We start from the raw sequence: 27,872 nt of genomic DNA, 5'->3' as shown, positions 1-27,872 counted from the left end.
TCTCTCCATAGAAACGTGGTATGGTAGCTACTGCAGTGAGTTTTATATTGGATGGCTTTAGAAAAAAATTTTAAAAAGGAAGGGGTTGTTATGTTTTTAATTTGAAATTAAATATTTATGAAGGTATTATATGAGATGAGGTGCTAAGATATATTTAGGAAGTATCATGATCCTTACCCTTAATAAGTGAGAGATGTACTTATGCCAACCTTATTTTTGTATTATAATACTTTGTGTAGCAGATTATGGATAATTGTGAACAACCAACTTAATCTAAAATATCTTCAAGAGAAAATTTATATTCTGAATTTCTATATTGCCAGGAATAAATGAATCTAAAATAAATAAATGTCTATAAAGTGTACTCAAGTCATCATATACTTTACTCATTTATAATGCTTTCTGAAAGTACCATAGACTCTCCTTCAATTGCCCATTAATGAAGGGAGGGGAGGCTTAATAATGCTGAAAGTAGTGACTTAAATTAGTAAACCAAGAGCTGAAGTCAATTTAAGACACTGTTCAGTTTATTTTAAAAGTTTATTTGATTGAAGTGTCTTAACTAATTGATTATTAACACTGTATGACAATGCCTTTGTCACTGTATTAAACCTATGTTTTTCACGTTACTGAGTTATAAACATGTGCTTTTTCTTTTCACTTGTTACTTATTACAGGTCATTTGTATTTGACAGTTATGACAAATGGCACAGGTAACAATATGTGCCCATAATCACCACATACCTAAAATATTAATCATAATTTTGTTTTTCTTTTTGGAAAGGTTTTCTTTTGTCTTGGTGTATTATGTAAAAAAAGTAATATAAATAATTGCTTTTATTTTGAAAGGGCTAAAATATTTTTTAAAAATCCTGTGCATATGTTTTCTTTTTATTTTCTATTTTTATAATTTTTATATTTTCCTCACACTTAAGAATAAGAAGTATTAAAAGTAACATAATTGTTAGTGGGTCTCAAATCCTTTTTAAGGCATGTAAAATGTACTAAAGATAATAATAGCTATCATTAATTTATGCCATTATTACAGGTTCTGAAAAGTAATACATTTAACTTAATTTCAGCACTACCTTATGTTCAAGGTAATATGCCACTTGGCATAAATTAGAGTATCAGGGAAAACATTTGCTTTATTCTAGAGTCTATACACTAATTCTCCATAACTTAAACGATCAAAGCAATGAAGGAAACATTTTTTAAATCTTAGTTCTTTAATCAATTTTAGCTTGATTAAACTTACGGATTTTTGGCTGAGGCCTCTTATTAGTCCAAAAAGTCTACATTTAATACAAAATCACTTACTCAAATATGCATATAAAATGTGCCAGAGAAATGACACATTAATTGTAATTTCATAGGTTAACTAACATCTGGAATAATTTTGGAAGTGCAGATTATTTGGGGGTTTCTCTTGGATGTCTGGTTCCTTCTGAGTGGTTTGGGAGGAAAAAAGTGATTTATACGCTTTCATGCTATCTTATGACTAATTAAATCTAAATTGGAACTCCCATGATTAATTAAAATTAGAATTATATCTTACATTTTTTACAAGATGTATCTTAAAATTATATATTCTAAAATAGATGAACTGTTTTAGAAACTCCAGAGTTTGTTATATTCCTTTGGAGAGTGTTGAGTTTATTTTTAGCAGGTAGTTACATTATTGACAGATCTTCTTCACCTTCTAGAGGCTTGGTATCCAGCTTCATTAGGACTGACCTTTCCTTTTTCTTTTTTAATCTGTTCAAGTTCAGATTTCACATCAATTTTATGTTGGTCTCAGAAAATAGAGAGTATTTCCTCTCCTATTCTCTGAAGCGTGTATAAAACAGTTGAATAAATCTTACCTTGAATGTTTGATAGAACTGACATAATCCCATCTGGGCCTTGTGATTACTCATGGAATGATGCTCTCTTCTGATTCAATTTCTGGAATTATTAGAGTTAACAATCAAAATTGTGTTTAATTATACATCTATATTCTATATTATTATGGCAATTTCCTTTAACTTTTCTAGTTTATTATAGACTTTTGCTATTCTTTTAAATCTCTGCTTTATATGTAGTTATTATTCAATTCTTAATATTATTTATTTATATTTTTTTCATTTATTCTTCATCATTTCACCAGAGGATTTTCTGCTCTAAGTATATTCCATGGGAATGCTGGAGCAGAATGGAGTGTAATAAAGGAGAGAGAGATATGTCTGATAAGATATGGAACCCCTCATACCTTGGAGACTAGGAGGACCAGCAGCAATGACATATTTGTCTTTGGGTTTTGAGCAGCCCTTTCAGTTAACCCCTGAATTTTGTACTGTTACATAGTTTTCTAGATGTGTCAAGATGTAAAAATGTTTGGGAAACACTAGTTTATTTTATTGACTTTTTTCAAGAACAAAATTTTGGATTTGTTGCTCACAAAATAAGGTATATACAAATACCAAATAAGCACTTAAAATATGCTCAATTCCTTATTTTTCAGAGAAAAGGAAATACAAATATATACCAATACTTATCTTTTTCAATGGCTAATTTTAAAAAAAAGCTAAAAAATCAAATGCTGGTGAAGATGTGGAACAACTCAGATTTTCAAACAATGATGGTGAGGTGTTTAAAATTTTACAACCACTTTGAGAACACTTCAGCAGTCTTTTTAAATGCTAATGTAACTCATGCTATAACCTACTAATTCCATTCCTATGTATTTTCTCAAGATAAATGAAACATACGCACCAAAAAAACTTGTACAAAATTTTCTCAGCAGCTTTATTTATATTAATCAAAAACTGAGGAAAATATCCATCATGAAGTGAATGTATAAACAAATTGTGATAGATGAATACAAGAAAAGGGACTGAAAAGGAACAATCATCTGATATACTTCAAAACATGAGTGAATCTTGAAAACATTATGTTAAGCACAGATAGAAAAGTGTATGTGTTGTATGATTCTCTTTATATGATGTATGAGAATAGTAAGAGAATTCAGAGCAGTGGTTGCATTTAATACATAGGCAAAATTTGATGAGATAGAACATAAGAAATCTTTCTGGAGTGAGTGAAAGGTTTGAATGGGATGATAGTTAAATGGACGTAAGTATAGGCAGTCCTCACTTTGTACAGTAATTTGAGACTATTCAAGCTGAAAACATGCAAAGCAATCTTAATATTCAATGGAAAAGTATTACTGTTTTCTGACCTTTAAAATTTTTTTGTCAAAACATTAGAAACTCTTTTATTGCTAACTGTAAATGTGTAGGAAAATGGAAATACAACTAGTATTTATTTAGTACACTGTAATTTAAAACATTGGAAATGATAATAAAAGTTTTATTTCTTGGTAAAAAAAAAATTATTCAGTAGCTTGAAGTTTGAATGGTACTTGCCTTCCTCTTCTATCCATATAATTTATAGAGTGAGAATCTTCTCTTTTACTAAGTGAGAATTATACTACTTCTGAAGTTTGAAACAGCTTCCAAGATTTCATCCCGTGTGCTTTTAATATAAAATATCTCTGTGAGGTTTACTAATGTCAAGTTTTGCCAGTATCAATTCCTCTAGGACATCTTCATCCTTTTCAAAATAATTTGTTTAGGTCAGTAAGTTCACCTCACTAAGATAGGGCTTCATATCTCATCTGTAGAGTGGAGGTAATGCCAATATTCCTACAGTCAGCTATTTCTTCCATAACTCTATTTATGTTCCATTCAAATTTTACTTCTAGCACTATCAGCTTTTCTTTCTTGCTGCACCTCTATCTTGGTTGGTTAATTTCCTCTCTTAACCACCCACTTTTGTAAAAATATCACCTGGGTTTCACTGAGAAAAAAGGAGGCAAAAAAGGACAAAAAAATATAACTACATGCTCTGCTGTCTGTTTATAATTTGAATAATAGACTGCAATAACCACTCACTGACAAATTTTGAAAGAAGTGGTATAACTGTCCAGTAATCATGATGTTCATCTGTTATTTAAATAGTGATTTCTGAAATAAGAGATAGCAGATGGTTTCCTCACAGTTTCCTTTTCTGCTGGCCCGGTGGTAGGAAGACCAAGGAATGGGCTAAGATAATAGTACATTGGTAATTACAAGGGTAATGTTAATATTCTAATTTGTAAGCTCGGCCATGAAGCAGAACACACAATTGGAGTAAAGTGGGACAGAAGGCACATAGACATTTTTTTTTTAATAAAATGGGAGAATAAAGAGCTTTTATGTTTATGTAGGACAGAGAGAAGGTGAATTATGCAGAAACAAAATTTTCCAAAAGGTGAAAGAGAATGAGACTCAGAGCAAAAGTACATATGCTGGTCTTTGTAAGGGACAGGAAAATCCACTCATAAAAGGAGCGAGAGCAAAGGCTAAAAATACAGATATTTCCGTGTCGGCTAGTTTGGTAGTTGGAAGATATGGGTGCTCAAGAACCTTCAGCTGGGAGTGAGGGAGATGGAATAATGTGAGTTGAGGGGGAAGAAAAGGTATGAAATAGCCTAAAATAAAAGGGCAAATTTCTTATTTATGAACATTATGTATTTATGGCCAGAAAACTTATCATGTTAATTGAAGGTCTCAGGAAATCACAACCTGGGAGAAACAACCAAAAATACAACTGCAGAACTAACAAAAATGCTTGAAAATCCCTGCTGTGTGAGGTCCTTGACACAAATCATCAAGACTCACAAGCCTCTACTTTCACTTTATTTTAATAATAGTTATACAGATGAATACAGTTGTAAATTCTAAGGAAATTTTGCCAGTGGGAATATTTATAGTTTCTTTTTCTGAACTGTAATTTCTCATTATCATTGCAAAATAAAGCTATTATATATTTTTCATATATAAAAGAAAATGAAAATTTTAATAATTATTATATTTTGGGACTCCAGTTATTGAATTAAATTCCAGAAGAAAATTAAACCTTCTAACACTGGTATCTGCAGGTTTTGCTTTGTAACTAGTATTACTATAAAGGAACTTAGCAGCTGACAATCACATTCTTAAATTATTTATAATTTCATCACCTTGAGATACTCTGACCAAAAAGAGAGGATCTATTAGTGAAATGAAAGTAGGAAAAGAAAGAAAGAAAGAAAAATGACCATATCATTTAAAGTTCACAGTAGAAGAAAATGAAGAATACTATAAAACAAAAAGCAAAACTGCAGTGCTTCTTCAGCCTGGCCCTTCAATGGCCTATGAAATTTCAAGGAACGGTTCACACACAAGGGACAACAGCAAAGGAAAAAACAGAAACAGCTAACACAAAGTTATCTACATTACAGATAATGTTCCCAGCCCAAATTTAGGGAACGTAAGTTACTTTTTATTTTTACTACCTGCTTTGTCCCTAATAGAAGGAAATACTAATCATGTTGACCACATTCTAGGACATTAATGGCATTAAGCCTTGAGTGGTCAAGTGATGATGCAATAAAAAATAAGATGCAAGAAGTATGTCAACCTAAGTTGTAGAAAAAATCTTTATACAGTAAAATGGCAGACCCCTGAATATTAATGTCTTTCTTCCACTTCATCCCTATTAACAAATCTAAGATTGTAAAAATGCACTAAACCCAGGTGTGACCCTCCCTTAACCTGAGAGATTCCTTACTCCATGGAGCCCATTGTTTGGGGGCTTGTTTCCATGAGGCATCAAGGTAGCAATAGAGAGCCTCCTCATGATAGAAATTTTGACTTCACGGATTGTCAAAAAACCAATTACATTAGTCATTAGGAAGATGCAGATTTACTCCATAATGGATTACCACTACCAACAGAATGGCTAAATTTCAAGGATTAATGAATGAATAAGGAATAAATGGATGGATACTGACTGACAGTACCAATTATTGCTGAAGGTGTGGAGCAACTAGAACTCTCAGTATCCGTGAAATCTGAATATAGTCATCACTATGACCTTGTAATATTCTCCTAAGTATACACTTAAAATAAATAAATAAATAAATTTATATATTTTCATCAAACCAAAACCTCTAGAATGTTCAGAGCAGCATTATTCAGATAATACAGACAATTCAGATAATAAACATAAATCTCATAAACACAGTATTAAGAAGCAGAAGACATACACAAAAGAGAATATTGTATTATTCCTTTTATACAAAGTTCAAATACAAATAGAACTAAGTCATGATGTGAGAAGTTAAAGAGTGGTTAGTTTTGGGGTGGGGAGTGACTGGAAGGGGGCAAAAAGGAGTCTTCTGGAATACTGATAGTGTTTTACGTTTTGATCTGAGCCCTTGTTACACAGATGTGCTCACTTTGTGAAAATCCATCAAGCTTTACATTCATGATTTGTGTGCTTTTCTGAATATGGAATATACTTAGTAAAAAGTTAAAGTAGTAAAATCCATTCAATACTTCATCTTTCAGAGTCAAAATACCTCTTAAGCTGATGTTTATAAAATGCTTTGTTTGAATGTATTTAGCGTTTACATGTTTAAAAAGTGTTTTTTTTTTTAATGAATTTAGCTAGACTGTCTAGGATTTCTTCAAACTTCTTTTTGCCTTCATCTCTTGATTTCTCTCCCTGCTCCCTTTACTGTGACAGTCTCTGTATTTCTTTTCATTTCATTTCTTTATTTTACAGTCTTATGATCCTGGTGGCAAACATCACTTCCTCGTGGCCCTTTTCATTCTCTAATTTTCCTAGATGTTCTTTTCTCTCCATCCTCCCTCTTTTGTGGCTCTCAGAGGAACCTGTCCTGAGGTAGGGATTCTCTGCCCCTTTAATTAGCAGGGCCTATCAATATTGATAATTTTTTTAAATGTATACTGAATAGATTTTGACACCCAACTTAACAAGCCTAAACTATATATTTGTAGTTGGGTTTGCTCTTCAGCCTGACATTAATTTTTCTGAATAACAGGACCAAAAAGTGTCTTCTAAACTATAGAAATAGTAAAGTGAAAGTAATTATATTTCCTTCAATATTAATTTTAATTTCTTTAATTTTATTTAAATATAAATATTTTTGGCCATAAAATCCAATTTTATCGTATTAACATGACAGATTCTTTTGACTTAAATATAAGTTTTGAACATATTTCAATCAAAGATGTAGGAGTATTTAATTTCATTGAAATAGATGTAGAACTAGGTTTGCCAGGGTAGGGCACTTTTGGTATATTTGATTTAATAAATGTAGGATTTTTAAGGTAGTATTCTAATCACCAGAGAAGTAGCTTATATAGTATTACTGAACTTACAGAAATACAAAGGAAACAATGCAAAATGAATTTTAGATAAAGAAATGTAGGGAATTTAAATTATAAAAGAAGTTAAATCTCTTGTGCATGTCAAAGTCCATGGTGAACAGAGATTTTTATTAAAAAAAAGTTTGACTTACAGAAACACCATTGACTTAAATAAGAAGTGAAAACCTCATTTATTTCAGATGACTTGACTTCATAAAATTGGATATCAGAAAAACATTATTGACTTTTACTGTTTAGCATAGGAAGTATAGAAAACATTGATTATAACATAAAATAACATTTAGTTTGAGGTCACAAGTATAAACAAATGTGTAGAAAAAAATACAGCAAGGTAAAATGTGTATCATCAACATCATTTAAAGTGGAAAGAAGTAGAAATTATACACAGAATGAGGACTACTGGGTAAAGTGCTAACCTAGCAAAGAGATGTCGCGATCACTCTAGATTATAGTCTGAATCAGCAGGACTGATAAGAAAGGAAATATACTGCAAGGATTAGAGAAACTACATGATAATTCTCTAACTATACCATTCATCTAAAGCTCAGCACAGATGCTGAATTTTGAAAAGGAATAGGAAAATAGGACATTTAGGAAAGGATAAGTTCAAGTGATACAGCACAGTGAAAAGAACAGTAGAAAGTGAAGGCAGGTGTGCTCCTGAGGTTACAGCAAGGTCACCAGTTCACCAGAGGCCACAGTCAAGTCATCCCATGTCCCTCAGCCTTGCTGTTCTTATTTGTCAAACGAAAACATTTATAAAATCATCTCACAGTTCCCATGTAGGTCTCAGATTTTACTATGATATGAAATCAGGGCAATTGAGAGACTACTCATATAGTAGATTTTAAATATGTATGCTATAAAAGTTGATAAACTATTTACTGCATTCACTGATGACAAAACTAGGTAAAATGGACTTAATCAGAATAAAAACCAATCTAGGTTAGGGCACTGATTCTCAGTCCTCACTGCTTTACAATCCACTGTGTATATCTTTACAAAATGCATTTACTAGTCTTTGCCCCAAGATTCCATTTCAAATGGCTCGGAGTGAATTCCAGGCCATCAGTGTGTTTTAACAACTCCCTTAATGTTTCTGTTTTCACCCAGGTCAAATCTGGTTATGTTATAAAGTATTACTTGCCAATGAAAGATTACAGATAATCTCTTTCTCTGGGGCCTATGATTATTATAAAATCAATTTGTTAACTATAAAATGAACACTATGATTATAATAGTTATTCACATTTATTTGTACTGTAACATATTTACTAGATATTTTTCTAGATCCCTTGAATATACTAATTAATCCTCTCAGCTGTGTTTTGATATATTTACTCATATTTTCCTGTTTTTAAAGATGGGGTCATAATTATAGGGAGTTCATAAATTGAGGAGTTCTGTACCTGTATTATGCTAGCCCCTATATGGTTTTACCTTTGGCTACAAAATTCACTTATCTTCAGTTCACTATCATCCTAATGCAGTAATGACTAAAAATAAAGGAATGGAAGAATGTCAGTTCTTTTACTATACTCTATTTTCTCCCAAAAGCATTACATAAATCTAAAATGCCTATTTAGGGAATTCGATATACAACATGGCTTAGTTTTTCCACATAAGCCACATCTCCAAATTAAACTCTTTCAAAAGTATATTTTCTTCTGAAAAGTATTATCTGTATTTTAATTGTGGCTGCATTACCTTCGATTTCCCATTGAGTTTGGTGTTCTAGGAACTAGGACATAAAATTGTTGTTCTTTTTCAAACTTTCTATTGAAGTCAATATTATGACTTTCACTATATCAGAAATTCTCTCTTCTCTGTTGTTTCATGCAGTCCCTGTGCTGTAGGCATTTTATGACTCTTTGAGATTAAGATATTTCAAACCTCAGTGACTATATGCTTCCACTGGGATACTGGAAACAGATTTTACAGTCTCCACACACAATGCAATTTTTAAAATAAAATTTCATAAATTAAGGCTCTCATAAACCTTTGGAAATGCTGTTGTTATGAGCAGCTGTTTTGTTGCATTTGATTCCCACACTAAGGTAGAGTTCATGGAGAAGTGGTATTTAAACCTGGACTGTCCTTAATTAGTGTGAAGGTCTTGAAAAAAGATTATGCTTTGGCAAAAAGCTTATGACTATTAAAATTTTTCAGACAGAAGATCAATATGTAATAACCACTTGAACTACACTAATCAGAATACACTACCTTGAAGACATTATTGCTGTATCTATTTACTACAATAGCACAGCTAAAGGTCTGGTGGTAGAGGGAGGCTACAAACTGGGTTGGGGTCAATGAAGAAATTCAAATTCAGCTTCCATCTCACAAAATAAAATATACAATATAAGAAATGTCTTGTCACAGGACACTCACTGACAGCAATAAAATCATTTAATTCAAGGGGCTTTAATAATGTAAATTTCACATTTGAGCCAAGAGAAGCTAAATGAATAGGAACTCACATTTATTGATTTGTTTCAATTTTATACACTTTCAGCAAGAAATAGGGGGACAAGAGGAGACCTCAGAATCAGGAGTTAGACAAGAACAGTGACAATTTGGGCATGATTCTGAAAAATTTGTTATTTTTATGATTGTTTCATTTGTTTCTCTGTGGGAATCAGGGATAATACTTCCAAAAGACTTCTAAGTAAAAGCCAGTATTTTATGGATTTTTTTGATCCAAATATTTGTGCCCCAACAAAATTCATATTTTTAAATCCTAACCCAAGATGATGGTATTAGGAGGTGGGGCCTTTGAGAGGTGTTTAGGTCGAGTGTGGATCCTCCAAGAATGGGATTAACATCTTATAAAAGAGAATGCAGAGAGCTAGCTTGGCCCCTCCACTAACTAAGGACACAGTGAGAAGTCAGCAGTCTGCAACCTGAACGGAGGCCTTTAACAGAATCCCACCATGCTGGCATGCTGAGGACTTTCAGCCTCCAGAATTGTGAGAAATAAATTTCCGTTGTTTATAAGCCACCCTGTCTGTGATATTTTGTTAGAGCAGCCCAGGTGGACAAGCAGCCTACAAAGCTTTCAAAACTGTGTATTCCTTCCTGTCACTTACCACTCTGACCTTTCTCCTAAAATGTCTCCCCTCACTCTGCCCTAATCACACTGGCTGGCCACACCAGGAAAACTTCCTCTACAGGATCTTTGCATTCACTGTTTCCTCTACCTGGATTGTCCTTGTCATCTCCCCTCTTTCAAAGTTTTAACCCACAAGACTTCTCAGTGAGTTTGTTACAGATCCCCCTATCTAAATTGCAAACCATTGCTAACCACATACAGATTTCATATATCCCATCCTCTTAGTTTTTTAATCACATCATATATTTTAAATATTTATCTTGTTAATTCTCTGGCCCCTTACTTTCTCAAATGTAGTTTTGATTAGGTTAAGAATTTTTGTTTCTTGTTCACTGCTATAATGCTAGAATCTACAACAGTGCTAGTCATATAGCAGATACAATAAATATCTTTTGATTAAATGAATGAAAGAAATTTTTAATTACACTTTTCATTTTCTTTATTGGGTAGAGACAACAAAGAAAGTCAGAGTTAGGGAGAATATGGCCAACCCTAACTAGACATGAGGGAGGGAGACTGACTAAGAGAAAAAGGTAGACAGCAGTATTAAATAGGAAAAGAAGGAAGTGAAGTTAGACTGAGTCCTATATTTTTCAGCCAGCTAACTTGCCCCTAAGACTTTCAACCAGTACCAAGAAGAGGAAGCTCAGTTTTTCCTCTCTCCTTTCTACTGCTCCATGATGAGGGCTAAGCTCTCGATCTTATCTCAAACAGTGTATTTTTTCCTAACCCTAAGGAATATCTCGAGATCTAGCCTTTTGCTGCATTATATCAGCTATGGACATTAGTTACTATTATTCTAATACCAACTTCTAGAACTTGTTGCTTCCATCTAATCCTAATGATAACCACATCTGATACAGCTCAGTTCCTAGTCCCTCCCTGGAGTCCTGTGTCACAAGACTCTTATTCACTTTATACTAGTTGTGAGCATGAGTTAGAAAGTCAACAAATACAATGAAAATTCTACCTTTTCTATTTAGTGGTGAAGATTCTGTGGTCTTCTCTCCAGTTCTGACAGATTCTGTCCTCTGAAAGGAAGGAAAGACCAATTTAAGATGAGATTAGGAAACAGTAGCTGCAAATCTAGGACAACGACTCCTCCCTGTCTATACCAATGTCCTGCTTATGAGTATGTTTCATTCCCCAGCTTTTCCAGAAATAAAACTAATATTTTTAGCAGGTCAAGAAAAATGTGATTAAGTGAACTTTCAATCTCAACAATGGTGATAGTACCTCATAAAAATTTGAGATTTGGATTTGAAAATAGTTGTCACTTTCTGTATGAGATACTGTCAGCTGGAGTTCCCCAGGATGGGAGGAGAGAGACATTTCAGGGCGATACACCATAACACATGCTTTGTTAAGGAAAACTGTTTACTAAATACTCTAATGATATCAGAAGAAAAGCATATATAATTATTTTATCCATAAAATAAAATTTATTCATATTTTATTTATCTTCCTATTATCAATATATAGCATTAAGCCTTAGCTAACATTTACCAATCTCTTACTGGGTGACAGGCACCTTGTAAAACAGATATTATTCTATTTAATCCTCATAAAATATCTGTATATAGGTTCTACTATCATTCAGTTTAGAGGATACTAAAACAAAATAGTTCAGGTAATTTGTCCAAGATCACACAGCTAAATGGAGAAGCAGAACTTACACCCAAACGTCTAACCTACAGAAGCCCCTGACATAATCAATGGGCTGGTATAAGGTATTACACATACAAAATCAGACATTTAAATGGATACTTCAATTGTTTGTTAGGGGATATTATTCCTATTTCTGATAGGTGCACTTGTTTTGGAAAATGTTCTTCAAAACCTATACTACCACCAACATAAACTAGGCCACTGTCATCCCATACGTGGAGCTCACCTAACTCTTCTTATTTCTTCCACTCTTGCCCTCATCCAAGCCATCCTCCACAGAGAAGAAAAGAGACCTTATTAACATGAGAATTGTAATCATGTCTTTCCCCAACTTAAAACTCTCTGGCGGCATCCAGACGCACTTGGAATTCTGCCACGACCATAAACCTGGCTCTTCCCGATTCTTTTACAGTCGTTTTGAGCCATTCTTCCTCTCCTTCATTAAGTTCTAGTTACATGGTATTGTTTTTCTCTTCCTTCAACTTTCAAATGACTTTCCTTCCTCATGGCTTTTACAGAACCTTCCATCTCCCTATATGCTGTATCTTTTCAGGTACCATGGCTAATTTATTCTTATCCTCTGTATTTCAGCTTATTTGGCACCTCTTCAGATAGCCCCTCAGTATCCTCTTATCTAAAGTACATGTACTGTTCTCATTCTGCTCTAAGTTATTTTCTATACCAATTATTTATTTCCTTTATGATAATTATTATAATTCATAATCATTTTGCTTGTTTACTCTTTTTTTTTAACTCGTTATTAAGTCAATGCCAAGAGAATAGTGATTGCCCATCTTTTCATCATTGTGCCCCTAATATTTAGATTGGAACCTATAGTAGACCAGTAATTGTTTAAGTATATTATTTTGTACCTCAAGTTAAAGTGAAAATGGCTTTTAATTTCAGATAAGATTGAATTTCACATTCCTCAGCCTAGCATTCAAGGTTCAACAAAGCCTTTAGCTGATTATCTTTTGTCCTAAACCTTTTCTAAACATTCTACAAAATAGCACATAAAGTCCATCCAATCTGTTCCTATCTGGACAGCTTTACTCACATTATTTTTTTTTAATATCTTCTACTCTTCGAAATTGTGCAAATTTCAGTTACATATACTCTGGCTTTAGAAAGGCATCTTCTTTCCCTATTATTCTCTGTCCCCTTTCAAGGAAAATTGAGTGTAATCTGAATTTCCTTTGGACTTTGAAATATTCTTTATCTAGAAGAGTGCTTTCAAGTATTGAAGCTAGAGAAACCTAGTTACCCTACCTTACTCCACCATTTACTATCCGGGGATCTTTAATTCCTCATCTACAAAATTACAATAAAAATTATGTCTAAATTCATCTTTTTAAATTAAAGTTATAATACCTACAATGCCCAGGTATGGAAATTACTATCATATAGAAAGGACTCAGTAGGTGTTCATTATTTCAAGCATAATAGAATTTACATTTAGTTAGTATTGCATTTATTTGAATATATGCCTTGGAACTACAAAGGGGCTATAAACGTCCTAAATATCTATGAAAATACATTATTCTGATCATGTTCCACAATCTCCTGTATACAAAAGGTATTCGATTAATATTTGTTGACTTGACTGATTGCATTGATTAAAGAACACTTTTTCAAAATGAAGCTTTGTCTGTAAGTGTACTACTTCCAAAAACAGGAAAACTGTAATTAGCTCTTATTGTGCAGAAAATTCATAAACCTGAATTGCCATGTGTTTCTTTTTCTTTTGCCAGTATATGCTGTCTATGATGCTTAAAAATAATTAGAAACTCTTTAGAAGTAATCAGCTTTCCTTCATCCTCTATGTAGAATACTTTAAACAGCATTTGACTGAGTCTTGTGTTTGGAATTCTCCTCACTGAAAGCACATATCTGATGGTTTTTCATTTAGAACAGTGGCTCCCACATGCCAAAGATGGGCTAAATTAGAAACACCTGTGGTGATTATTAGCGTCACAGCTTGCTGGCCTCCATGTCCGACCCATTCATCAGATTCTCTGGGGGTTAGGCCCTGGAAATTACACTTTATACAAACACAACAAGAGATTCTGATGTGTAGCCAGGTATAGGAAGCTTTCCTCTAGAAAGCAGCATAATGGACTCACCATATACAAAATAAAGGGCAGGAAACTTTTATATTAACTATCATTCTTATCATGATCTGAAACAGAATTTTCAAGTTCTGGACTCTACTTTCACATAGGAGCCTAAATGAATCTCCGGTACCTTCTTTCTTACTGCAAAATTAATGATAAATTTAAACTTAGAGTTTCTCATTTTTTTAATTGATAAATCCTTTTAAATATCTTGATGGGGCTATAAAAAACTGTAATTTATAGAGCTAAAAGCATGTCATTACAGAATAAGTATCAATAAAATAAAAAATAATGCATGATTTTAGGGTAATTTTTTGGATGCTACTTTTAGGATCTGATTGTGGCAGCATCTTTGATACTATATATTCATTTTATTGATAAGTAGTATTTCATCTGATGACTATACCACACTTTGTTTATCCATTCACCAATTGATGAGCATTTAGATTGTTTTCTATTTTGGGTTACTATGAATAATGCTGCTAGGAATATTCAAGTATAAGTCTTTGTGTGGATATGTGTTTATATTTCTCTAGAGTAGCTACATAGAAGTGAAATTACTGGTTCATATGGTAATTTCATGTTTTCAGGGTTTTAAGAAACTGTCAAAATGTGTTTTTGCAAAGTGGCTTCACCAGTTTATATTCCCAACAGAAATGTATGAAATACCTGTTTTTCTGCATACTTGCCCATTTGTTACTACATGCTACAACTATTATGAATCTCAAAAATATTATTCTGTATGAATTATCAGGTGCAAAAATAGCATGTATGAAATATTCAGAAAAGACAAATCTATACAGACAGAGAGTAAATCAGCAATTGCCTGAGAGTGGGAATAGACGTTTACTGCAAAGTGTTCTGAGGTATATGGAATAATTAAAATGTTTTTTAAAAATGAATCATAATATTGGTTTTGTAACTCTGTAAATTTACTAAAACTGTTTTCACTTTCTGCTATATAAATAATACCCAACTAACAATACCTACATATATATATGCATAGATGTAGATGCATATGCATGTGTACATATCTAAATATGTATCTAAATATATATGTGCAGTTCTATTTTTTCAAAATCCTTTTCATTCTAATTATCAAGAGACAAACTTCTCTACTATACTGAATATACTAAATGAACATGAGAGCTCATACAGTTATCAGTCAAGTTATTGGTTACGTCAATTAAAATTTTTTTCTGTGGTTTTTGGAAATAGAGAATCATTTCTTGAAGAATATTTAAAAGACAGCACCATATATTCCAGGAATGCTTCTTGGACCAAAAAGAAAATAGCCATTTTTTTCAATACGCTTAATTTCCATGATAATATCTTAATATAATAATTCTTCATGAATTATTTATAAGGGTGTTTTAACATCTAAATATATAGTTGCTATTGACATCATCATGTTAGTAATTTCAACATTGTTATTTTCAGTTTTGTAGTTTTCATCTGTATAATATGCATTCTTAAAAATGTTTTGTGATAAGGTCAATCTTATAATTGTTCTATGAGTACTTAAAAAAAGGTCTAAATCTTTTGTACCTCCAGTTATTCCAATTTTTGACAATTATAAATAAGACTTCTAAAAACATTTGCAGAAATTTTCACATATATTTATGTTTTCCTTTTCATTTTACTCCTAGGTGAATACCTAGGAGTGGGATTGCAGGACATAATGGTATTTCTGTTTCACTTTAAGAGAAATTACCAAAATATAACCCAAATAATCTGTGCCATTTTTTGTATTCCCACCAGCAATGTTTCAGAATTTGAGTTTTCTGCATCTTCAACAACACCTTTTTTTTTTTTAAATTATTTTTTTGTTGGGGGGGGTAGTGAGGTTTATTTACTTATTTACCTTTTTTAGAGGGGTGTTGGGGATTTAACCCAGGATCTCATGCATAGTAAGCATGTGCTCTACCACTTTGAGCTAAACCCTCCCCTCCTTCAACAACATTGTTTATAGTCATTTTTTTAGCCATGCTAGTATGTGTGTAGTATTATTTCACTATGGTTTAATTCACATTTCCCTAATCACTGTGCTGTTGAGTTTTTGGTTTTTGGGGGTTTTTTTTTTTTTTTTTTTTTACTATATGTTTATTTCCAATCCACATGACTTCTTTGGTAAGATATTTATTCAAATTCTTTTTCCATTTTAATTGTTTGTTATTTTCTTATTATTGAATTTTGAGAGCTCTTTGTAGAAATGAAACCGATTTTTATATATTCTAGATACAAGTCCTTTCGGGGATATACACATTACATGTATTTTTCTCAGTTTGTTAGAGATAAACAATGAGATACTGTTCCCGCTCCACTCTCAACTCTAGGATCTCCATGGGTTCCTGATCCTCGGAGAGGGTCTTTCTCCATATTCCTGTGCCTCTCCCAGAGATAAACTGCCATTGCCTGTTATTCGGTGCTTGGAGGAGAGGTGCAGGGGGATTCCTTTGTTTTCCTGGTACAGCCTCCGATTTATGTAGGCTCTATATCCCTGTGTTTTGATTGTGAGGTTTTCTATATACCTGCTTTGCCTCCAGGATGAGGAGATTTCTAGTCATCGGGTCCAGGATAGTTTCTCCTCTGCACAGAGGTAAAGGCAATTCTCTTTTGCCTTCTTTTACTCACAATGAGTCTTCATGGGAGCCCTGGGGCAGCAGGGCTTGCTGCTCTTAGTGGCTAAAGGCTTCTGTTCCTTAAGGCAAAGGGTCTCAACACTGCTTCAAGCCTTTCCCACAGCAGGAGCTGCTTCCTCTCTCCAGGCCTGCTCAACCAAAGCAAGCTTTCTCCCATTCCTTATTTCTGAGCATCTAGTGGAGGTCCATAGAAAAAGGCCTAAAACCAATAGCTAACTCCCTGTTTCTTTGACTCTATAAAGGAATTCTATACTCTCATGCCACCCCACATTTGGCCTTCAGTAATTCATTAAAAAAATTAGTTGAATCTTGTTATCCACTTGTGTGGTGATTAATGCCTCTTTTTTCCAGATTCTGTCCTAGGTGAATCAATGCTCACGTTCCATCTCTTCTTAGATTTCAGTCCAGTTGTTTGTCCTGCAGTCTTTGTTCTCTGACAGGTTCAAGAAAAATCATTATCTTAAAAGATTATCAAGCTTTTATTACAGTTTTGATAAGAATGATGCTCTTTAAGTTTTATACAGCTTAGCTGGCAGCCAGAAATCAGTATTTGTTTTAACCGCATGTATCTGGCTATTTTTTATCAACTTTATACTTTTTAAAGTTAAAAAAAAAAAAGAGCCTAAATGATGTTATTTTCATTCAGACATTTGCATCTGATTTTGCAGGTTCCTGGAAATGCTACCCTTTCATACCACTTCAATACTATTTCTGGAATTAAGACCTTCTGGCTCATTGAAATGACATAAAGCAAGGCTGCATTTTATGCAAGTGATTATTTACTTGTATAGGCCTCAGGGAAATCTAAGACAAAAGATATTTTGGAGGGCTATCACCATTGCCAGACCCTTAAATTCACCTTTTGTCCTCCTAGCCCAAGGTAAAACAGTCATGAATTCTGGGCTCATTTTCTAGATTTCGGAATTCTGCCATCTATCTTGGCTTGATAATTTTCACCATTTTATGCATCTTGTTAGCTTTTTAGTGCTTTAAACTAATTTTAAAAAAAAATTCCAGCTTTCCTGGCTGTCCTTAGACAAAGTCTTGGTTTAACTTAGTTGGTCTTTCATTAATAACTACATGAATTTTAGATGATGTAGGTAGTATAAATTTGAGCCTCAGTCTTATAGAGTCTGTTATTTTGAATTTTCAGAAATTTTCTTACTTCACATAAATTAATGGTCAAAACAGGAATTTTTTCTCACCAGTTCCCTTTATGAAATCTTATTTTTTCCTTTCTATTCTAATTTATATTTTCATTGACAGTATAGCACATCTTCCCCCCATTTTGTGTTTGCTTAAGGGTTTTTCTTCTGTCTCATCTACTTGTTTATAAAATGAAATCCCCAAGATCCCAGGTTTAGTAGTTTCTCTTAGGATAGGCACCAAATTTAATACTCTTACTTCTCTGAATTGTTGCCTTATATTCATTTTTGGCCTCTAGGGCATATTAACATATAAACACAAGGCGAATTTAAAAGGTTAGTTAATATCCATGCACCTACCACCTATATCCTACTGTTAACAATTTACTAAGCTTATTTTGTCATACATCTAAACACTTCACTATCCATCCATCAAACCTCTTATTTTTAATGCATTTAAAACTGAATAATTGACATCTGTACATTTTCTCCTTAAATATATCAGCATGCATACCATTAGAGTTCAATATCTGTTTACAGTTTTATTTTAATGGTAAACTTTATGTGCAAAAAAATTTCACAAATTTTAAGTGTACATTCACTGGGTTTTAACAAATGCATGTGTTTATGTAATCCATCCTGCTTTCAAGACATCAAGCACTAACATCTGCACCGAGAATTTCCTCTTTCCTCTTTGCAGTCAGAACTTGCCTCCATGCCCATCTCCAGAGACAATTGCTTTTTATTCTTTTTTACTTTCAAAATGGATTCTATTTGTCTGCTCCAGAATGACATAAAAATGGATTTTTATTTATTTGGTCTTTTGTGTAAAGCTTCTTTCATTCAGCGTGCTATTATTGAGACCCATTCATGTTGTTGCGTGTACTGGGAATTTGTTTCATTTTACTGCTGAGTAGTGTTCTATTGCATAAATTTACTTCTATTTGTTTATCTATTCTCATGTTGAGATACATGAGGACTTTCCTTAATGTAGTTTTTGGATTTCACAATTAGAGCTACTAAAACTTTAATATATACATCTTTTGGGGGTACAATCTTCAATTCACTTAGGTAAGCTTCTAGATAGGCATTGGTAGGTACTGAAGTAGGGCACAATTAATTTTATAAGAAACTGCAAGAGCTTTACAGATGGTTTCACCAATTACACTCCCACCATAAATGGATACTCCATATCCTCACCAACATTTAGTGTTAAAAGTATTTTCAATTTTGTTCATTTTTATAATTGTATAGTGATATCTCACTGTGGTTATAATTTTCATTTTTCTGATGACTAATGATGCTTATCAGTATTTTTCATGTGCTTATTAGCCATTTGTCTGCCAAGTCTGCTCAATTCTGTTGCTCATTTTTTCAACTGGATCATTTGCCTCTTTTACTGAGTTGGGTTGCACAAGTTCATTTTACATCATGGACACCACCTCTTTCTCAGATATATGTTTACGAATCCTATTCTTTTGATGACTAACTATGTATTTAACTGGCTTTAAATGTGGATATTTAGGACTTCTGTAGTGGGAGATTTTATTAGAATATTTCTTTATATTATGTGATATTGGCGGAAAATTTTATGTTATCCTACCTGTCAGTAACTGTAATATATTTGTTAACTATAGGAGAAGAGAGTTTGAAAGGATAAATTATTATGTAATGCCTATCTCAGTAATATAAACAAGAGTCACAATCAAATGTTTTAATGAAGCATGTATATTATTTAGGTCACATATGTTAAACATATAATATGTGCCCAGCACTATACTAAGAGTTAACAAGAATAATAAAATATCCCTGTCTTTGAAAAATATACAGTCTAGATGAAAATAAATAGATAATATAATATGATTAAAGAGCCAAAAATGTACAAAACCACAAGTCAACAAATAAATATACAATTGGGTCTGCTGGAGATAACTGTGGTCATTATACACAGTAGTTAAAGCTCACTGAAAGCTAACGTAGGCATAATCAACATCATGAATTTGAAATGGACCCTAAAGAACAATTTAGATATAAAGAAAGAATTTGAGTAAATTCACAGAGGTGAATAGAATCATGACATGTTCACAGAGAATTGCACTAAGGATAGCAAAAATTTAAGCTGCAGCAGTCAGGTGGTACATGCTGTCAAGATCTTTGCAGCCAAGCCAAAGTACAGGAATTTAATGCAATAGGTGAGAAAAAGTAACATAAGTTCTATGTGTGTATGTATGAGGGGAATTTGGAGTGGTGCTAACAGGATAAAAATGCTTTTGTAAGCAGATTAATTGGGCAATACTGCCAGGAGTAAAAATTATGTAGTAGAGGGGGTAAATAAATGACAATAGTTGAAATATCTGAAATAGTTGAAATGTAATAGGAGAGAAGTCTTGGTCATGGTTAAGGCTGTGGGAAGAGAGAAGAATGCATGGTAGTAAAGACTATTCAAAGGAAATAACCAAGATATTTAGTGACTGACAGGAAAGATGTATGAATCATGATAAGCAGTCTTATTTAATGAAATACAATAACTTTTTAAAAATCTCTAGGGTACCTATAATAAAATCTTAACTTTTAAACCAATTAGATAAATTGCCCAGTCCATGTAGACAGATGTAAATTATATAAAATCATATGGGCATGTAAATATGACATCTCACACCTGCTTGTTTTCTAAAGAAAGTGATTACTGAGAAAGCTATTTTGAGGAATTTAATCTGTTAATCTGAAAATGAGCATATTTTATAGAGGTATCTTTTGCTTTTCTTATTAGATGTGCTCCCTTTTGTTTTTTTTACTGCCACCCCTTAGGGGTTTATCTCAACACCTGCAGGGCTATTTGAAATTTGTTCTCCTGTTTAGCATTTCTTATTTTAATACATGAACATCTGGTAAAGGTTTACTTTAGAAATCCCCTAGTCAGAGTTCATCTGTTTCTAGTATTTTACTTTCTAACTTTACATTATCCTCCTGAGTTACAGGACAGTGATAGTTCAGCATCAGAAAACAATTACTTCTGATAACTCTTTAATATTCAAGATAACAATCAATAGGATTTATTGAGTACCTATTTTTTGCTCAATACTCTGATGAGCCCTGAGGAGGAAAAAGATATATAATTTCATTCTTGTTCTGAAGGAGTTTACAATCTGGTTGGGACAAAACACTAAAAGTCAAACACAGTGAACAATACAAGGTAGTGCATCATTAAAATTTTTATCTTATGGCTTTACAGAGGGAAAGAAATGAGGGCTGAAGGAAAGAGAAAAGGTTTCATAGAGGAGACGTAACTTGAGCAAAGCCTAGGCTTTGGAAAGATAGAAGTTAAATTATACGTTATTATAGCCAAGAGAAATATTAGCTAGGTTATCTTGGGGCAATATTACTTATTTTTATTATTTTATTGCAACTTACCCCCCAAGTTACTCCTGATTTTTTTTAATAATATAATCTTTATCAAATTATTTTAGTTAAACTGTAGACTTAAAATGTTTGTGATTTTCCAGCATTGATTAATAAGGACTTGATTTCTTAAGAGTGACAGATGCTTTTTTACACATGTGTTTCCTAGATCAATGTTGGGGCTATTGAGAAATCTACTACTGCTATAAAAGTGTCCCATCACCTTTTTACTGACTTTATTTTAATGGGTTTACTTGAGGTAATTAGGAAGAAATTATTTGGGCCACTAAATCTGGGCCACAATTTTCCTCTTTCACCTTGTTAATAAAATTTTAGCCCATAAGGTGTTCATAATTTTAATACAAAATAACAATTTCCAATTTCTTTGAGTATTTCTCCATAAGGAAAAGAAATAGGTAAGATATAAACCTGTTTTTATAATGATAAATCAATTTGCCCTTCTTGTTTCATAAAAGTGGTACAATAAACAAAGGTTAAACAGTCAAAAGTATTTACTTAAGTAAGGTAGTTCTATGGCAATTTCTTCATCCAGCCAATAATTTACCATTTATGTATATAATAGCTCATATTTAATTGAGGTTTACATTACCTTGTTTAACATAAAGGTGGAATTAATTTTAAAAGGATAATAATTCTCTTATTCATCTGAAAATTCTGTTTTAAAATATACTGGAAAAAATAAAATATTTCCTTTGTTCTACCAATATTAATATTGTTACTGATTGTTAGACAACCAAAGAAAAATATGGAGTACCCCCACAGTCCAGTGTTTCATGTAAATCTTATGATTTCTGGCACTCAGAATGCTAAGAAGTAAATTCAAGACTCAGAAGTAGCAGAAGAAAATTGAGTAGAGAGAGTCAATTCTGCTATACATTCTCTTTCTCACTAATAATTTTATAAAGATGTCATTTTAGAGCAATCCTAGAATTTGAAGCTATAATTTAAGAGGGGCATTCATCCATCCAATGCAGAATGATATGCTCATTGCCTATTCACTGGGACCTATTCTACTGCGATTTCAGAATGGCACATTTACAAATATGTGGGACAAGTATCTACTGAACCATTCACTTCTAAAACAGAATATGTAAGTCATGGAGGACTTCAGCATCCATACTGAATCAGTTGTTCTATTGATGTTGCATTGTAAATACCTCAAATTTATCCTTTTTGAAACTATATTCCCATTACAGTCTTGGTTCAGAACTAAATCATCTTTTTTCCCACAGATTATGGGCATAAACAGATTGCCCTAAAATCGAGCATACTTGCATGCTATTCTGGCAACAAAGGGAATTGATAGCTGAACAGGTCTCCAGACATAGACGTAAGGATCATCTTTCTCCATATACACACGTGTGCACATGCACGCACACACATGCATATGCATGTATGTACAAAAATCCAAATATATTTGTATGTGAATATTTATTAACTAGATCTTACCAGCTTCCTAATTTCAGTAGTGGTGAAGCCTTGGGGATAATCAAAATCCTTATTTACTTGTGCTGGTCCTGGATTCCCTCTAATCCTTTTTGCCTATTTGTCCTTTCTGTGCTGGACCACACTGCACTATTGCAATATCAGAAGTGATATGCTAATTGTAGACTCTCTCTGAAACTGCTTCATATCTATCCCTTAAAATACAAAGCCTTTATACTTTGAATACAGTTTTTGATCAACTGCATTTTATGGCTTTAGCTGTTCTTTTCCTATTTTGTTATTTCACCTGTGGCAAGTTAAAATCTCAAGATATGCAAAATCCACCTTAGATTCAAATGTGCTATGAAAAATCCTTTCAGCCTTTGAATAACTTTTTCAAATACCTTTTGTTCTGCAGGTGAAATGGAAGGAATATTAAAGACCTTCTTGAATTTAGAGGGAGACATTATCTTCCAGGCTGAGTATTGCCTGGACAAATCTTGCCAACATTCCTAGCAAGTTTTTTTTTCTTTTCTTTCATTGTTTACTTTCTCATCATCTCAGCATTTCACTTCCCTGTCCTCAAAACTCATATTTCTCATCATGAAGTAAGCAGTGGTAAATTCTTTAAAGATCCTTTAACATCCTTATATCCCACAATTATAAAGTTAAGAGAGTTCTTTGCATTGGAGTTAAAGGTTTAACTTATTAATTCTGTTTTAATATAAATTGCATTGACACTAATCTGAATCATCAGTCTTCCAATTTTTTCCCCTCATCTTCCTTTCTTTTAATTGAAAATACTGCTTTTTGTGTATGTGTAAGTAAAATTTGTCCTGTATTACAGTTGTTTATAGATGACAACAGGTAAATATATCTGCTCTTGAAAAGCACCAAGCAAACTCTAGTTTCTGATACTCCCATAACTCAGGTGTAATCAGGGTTCACATTTGTATGTCCACTCTTTCAGGTCCTGTTCTTAACACATTAGATCCTCACTGGTAAATGTGACCAAACTGGAGTGACTATGGCCTCACTCTATTTACTTTTATTAGATTTTTTCCCAGCCATTTAGGTATTTTCCATGAATGTTTTTTATTAACTTCTTTTAATCTCTTTTCATCTATTTATTAAGATATGAGTATTAAGATACCTGAACATTTTAGACAGTATGAATAACTGAAAGCTTCAAGGAGGCAAACACAATTTCCCAGATGACTGAATGGGAGTTTTAGTCTTTTATTTGATTCCACAGATATTTGCTGAACAATAGTGTTAGTCACTAAAATGGACCTCATTCTCAAAGGTCCATTTTTTTGTGCTAAAATGGACCTCATTCTCAAAGGTCCATTTTTTTGTAGCTGCAATATTAAAAATGAAATGCAGTCACAGGAAATAGAGGGAGTAAATAATTTTTCCCTAGTACTGCATGTTTTCACATTTGTCTGAAATTCAATTTATTGAGGGGCAAAGGGTCGATAAAGAAAGGGAGAAAAAAACCCAGCATATATAAATGCAAATTACCTAAACAGGAATCAATACTTATGAATGAAAAAGTACTGGCTACTATTTATCAAATCATCACATTATTATATAATAGATGAAAAGGACTTTAAATGATATCTACATATACAAAATATGTAATACCTGTCAAGTTATTTTTTTAATATGCAGAAATGTTCCCATGATCCTAATTCCTGTGCTGCCTGGAAAACTAGGAATGCTTAAGAACTGCTAGATCTCAATACGAGGTGCCAAGACACTGAAACATGACAGATAGTAAGAAGTACAGAGGCAGAAGCAGACACTAGAAGAATTACAGGTGTATAGAATACAAGTGCATAGAATTAGAGTGTATGGAACAGTATGTAGGACTGCAAGAAATAAAGTGGGAAGAGGGACGGTAAGAGGGAGCCAGAACCCCAGTGACCAGAAAAATTGGACTGAGAACAATGGAAAATCTTTGAAAGTATTTAAACATCAAATGACATGACCAGATTTCTGTTTTGAATGGTCCTCTGGCTGTAAGGGAAAAAAATGGATTTGAGAAAGTAAACCTAGAGGAAGGTGTTTTCATCATCAAGCAAAGAGGGGATGATGCCCTGAACCTTGAGAGTGAGAATGAAGTCCTGTGTGGAAGAGCTCAGCCATGGAACGAATCAACTACCTTTCCAGTGGAATCTTAGTCTAAGTGGCAAAACGGCTTTCACCTTGGGTTGGAAACAACTGCTATCCGTAGGGAATGGGAAGACAATCTTCTGTGGAACGAGTCAGCTACAGCCTAAATTGACAGAACTGACTCTCTTCAGATCTTTTTTCAGAATTTCTTAAGTCTTCTACTTACAGAAGCAGGAGAGCAACCACATGGATTAATTTCACATAAACCATGTTGTTTCAGTGTTGAGTCTTTGGGAAACTTAACATCTCTATGTCTCAATCTTCTCAATTACAAAATAGGAATAACAATAGTGTCTATCCAGTGGTGTGCTAGCAAATGTTTAACTACTGGCTCTCCGGGAAGGGGGCAGGGAGAGCCATAACTTTGTAGTGCTTATTGATTTCAATGTTGTAAATTATTCCACTATAGCCACTTTCAAACTGCTACAACTAGATATTAACCAACTAACAAAGTTCCTGAAAATTTAACTACTGGCTTTCATAAGCCTGTACAAACCTGCTCTGGCACTGTGCTATATTTACCTCATAAAATCATTGTTAGGATTGAACATTCAAATATATGCAAAGCACTTGCTGTATGGCCTAGCATATATTGAGAGCTCAATCACGTTTATTATTATATTGATTGGGATGATTTTCATCCCCAATTCTAATCATGGTTTGTAAAAAAATATATCATTTGCTCCATTTTTAAATTATTTTTCAGAAAATCCTTGTGCTTTACAAATTTCTAACTAAACAATATTCATAAAATATCTCATTTCTTATGGTCTCCCAAAGTGACATACTTTTATTCCAGTGAACTTTAAGAAATTAATTAGGATTATTTAGGAAAAGTATTTCATTTTCCTCATTAGCTCTACTGAATTTAAATCAAGTTACCAGAGAAAATTCAACAATGAATTCTTTTGAGGCCTTGAACATGTCTTTACACTGTGGATAGTGTTTTTTTATACTTCAAAGTGCTGTATCTGTAGAAATTCATCTTGAAAAATAATACATATTACTAATATACACTTAAAAATTAACTTCTAAGGTGTAGATTCTTACTGCCAAGAATAAGGTACAAGCCACTATCCTTCACCAAATCATAATAATATATCTTTATAGGTTTTCTTATGTTATTTTAAAAAAACCCACTTTTATATAAAAGTAGTATCATTAAGAAATTCATAATTTAGAAATTAGTGCACAACAGTAAGCAAATGAAACTCAGAAATGGAAAGAAACTAATTTCACTTACTTCTTTTTTATGACTAGTATCTTATATGAATAATCATTTCTAGGGTAGAATTTGTCAATCTAGACATAAGCTGGGATTTTGGCAGAGAACATCTTATGTTAAAATAACATAACTGCTAAAATATCTGGCTAAAAAGCCTTTCTAAAAAGCAGTTTTACCTGGAAACTACAAAACCTGGAACACCAGGAATGAGTGAATTTATTAGGACATCATATTAGAAGGCTTAGGATCAGGTGTCCTGAACCATCAAGGAGTATGATAAAATAAAAATATCATCGGGTTCAAAAATACGTATCAAATTCAGATAAAAAGTAGTGAAATACTGAAAAAAGCTGGTCCAGAATATAGAAGTACTGTATTATCAATTTAGATGCATATATCTTTCACCTTAGATTTTAAATTGAGTCATTTGTTACTATATTAGCTGATAAACACATCTTAAAAATCAGTTTCTTACTCAGCTCATTTACCTTGAAGATAGCTTAGAAATATCAATAGCTCACGTACACACTCACACACACAGACATACACAAATACCGACCTATAAAGTTTATCTAATACCTCTTTATATTTACAAATTTAACTCTTTCCTCACTGCAGTATTTTTACATGTTTGTTGTCACTATAATCCAAAGAGCTATGTGCTGTCCTCCCCAGCTCAGTTTATTTCATGAGTGATGGGAACAATTAATCTATTTATTGAAGATGCCATCTCCACACATCAATGACCAATAAAACCTCTAGGAAACAGAACTTGCTCACTGGACCACAATTAATCAGTGTTGTTTTGACACTTATTTTTAGGACAAAGAGACCAATCACAAGAGACAGTGTGCAAAGAAGTACATATTCAGTTTGACTAAACAGTCTTGACTCACAGGGGTATAAACATGGACAAACTATATTCTTTCAATAACTCCTACCAACTCTGATCTGTTATCCATCCCTCACCCCTTTTCTGCTGAATGGCAGTCATCTTCAGTGACACTTTAGTCTGATTCTATACATTTTTTCTGTCACCTTCAGTTATTAAAAGTGTCATTCCAGTTCTCAAGACTGTCTTGTTCATTTTAAAACTAAGTATTACCATGATTGTTTAACCCCAGTCAACCTCTTGCATCGTTTCCCAGAAGCATAGAAAATTCATGTATCTTTGCCATGTGGCTTCTATACTCCTTGTCTTACCTTTGTCATCTGTTCCCAGTCCCTTTCTCTGTGTCCTGGCAAAGTCCAGCACATCAGCTCACTGACTTTCACATGAGATACAGTCACCTACCAGTCCTTGAGTTAAAACAGGAGGGACAATTGCTGACCATTCTCAATTTTGTAAGAATACGCTGTCTCTTCTGAAAACAAGCAAAGGAGAAGGGCTGCTTACTGCTCTTAAAATGAAAACAAAAACAAAAGCCTGCTTTTAGAGAAGGCCACCAAATCAAATTGGTTTCTCTGGCTCTAGGCTCTCTTAGGAGTCACAAACCAAGAATAAAGCCTGCCAAGAAATTTTCCCTGGAGAAGTCCATATTTTTGTTCACAACCACATAATATCTTTGAAATTTCTGCAGGTTTCTCATCCTCTTTTAATAGAAAAATATTTCACAACCCAATGATAATATATTATAGGTAGCTTTTTAGGCTATCTTGCAATCAATACATATTCAGCTCT

General features: G+C 33.1%; 1 long non-coding RNA gene across 1 annotated transcript; it reads right to left on the bottom strand.

Annotated features, from left to right (window-relative positions):
• Positions 1 to 1,893: 1,893 nt before the first annotated feature.
• Positions 1,894 to 27,552, bottom strand: LOC135321584 (uncharacterized). Its single transcript, XR_010381448.1, has 3 exons — positions 27,395 to 27,552; positions 11,345 to 11,405; positions 1,894 to 1,947 (listed from the first exon to the last, which is right to left on the bottom strand). It is a non-coding gene; the product is annotated as an uncharacterized LOC135321584 (long non-coding RNA).
• Positions 27,553 to 27,872: the final 320 nt, after the last annotated feature.

The sequence above is a fragment of the Camelus dromedarius genome, chromosome 6 (genome assembly GCF_036321535.1).
Source record: "Camelus dromedarius isolate mCamDro1 chromosome 6, mCamDro1.pat, whole genome shotgun sequence".
NCBI lineage: Eukaryota > Metazoa > Chordata > Mammalia > Artiodactyla > Camelidae > Camelus > Camelus dromedarius.
This window is presented reverse-complemented; position numbering and strand designations above follow the sequence as displayed.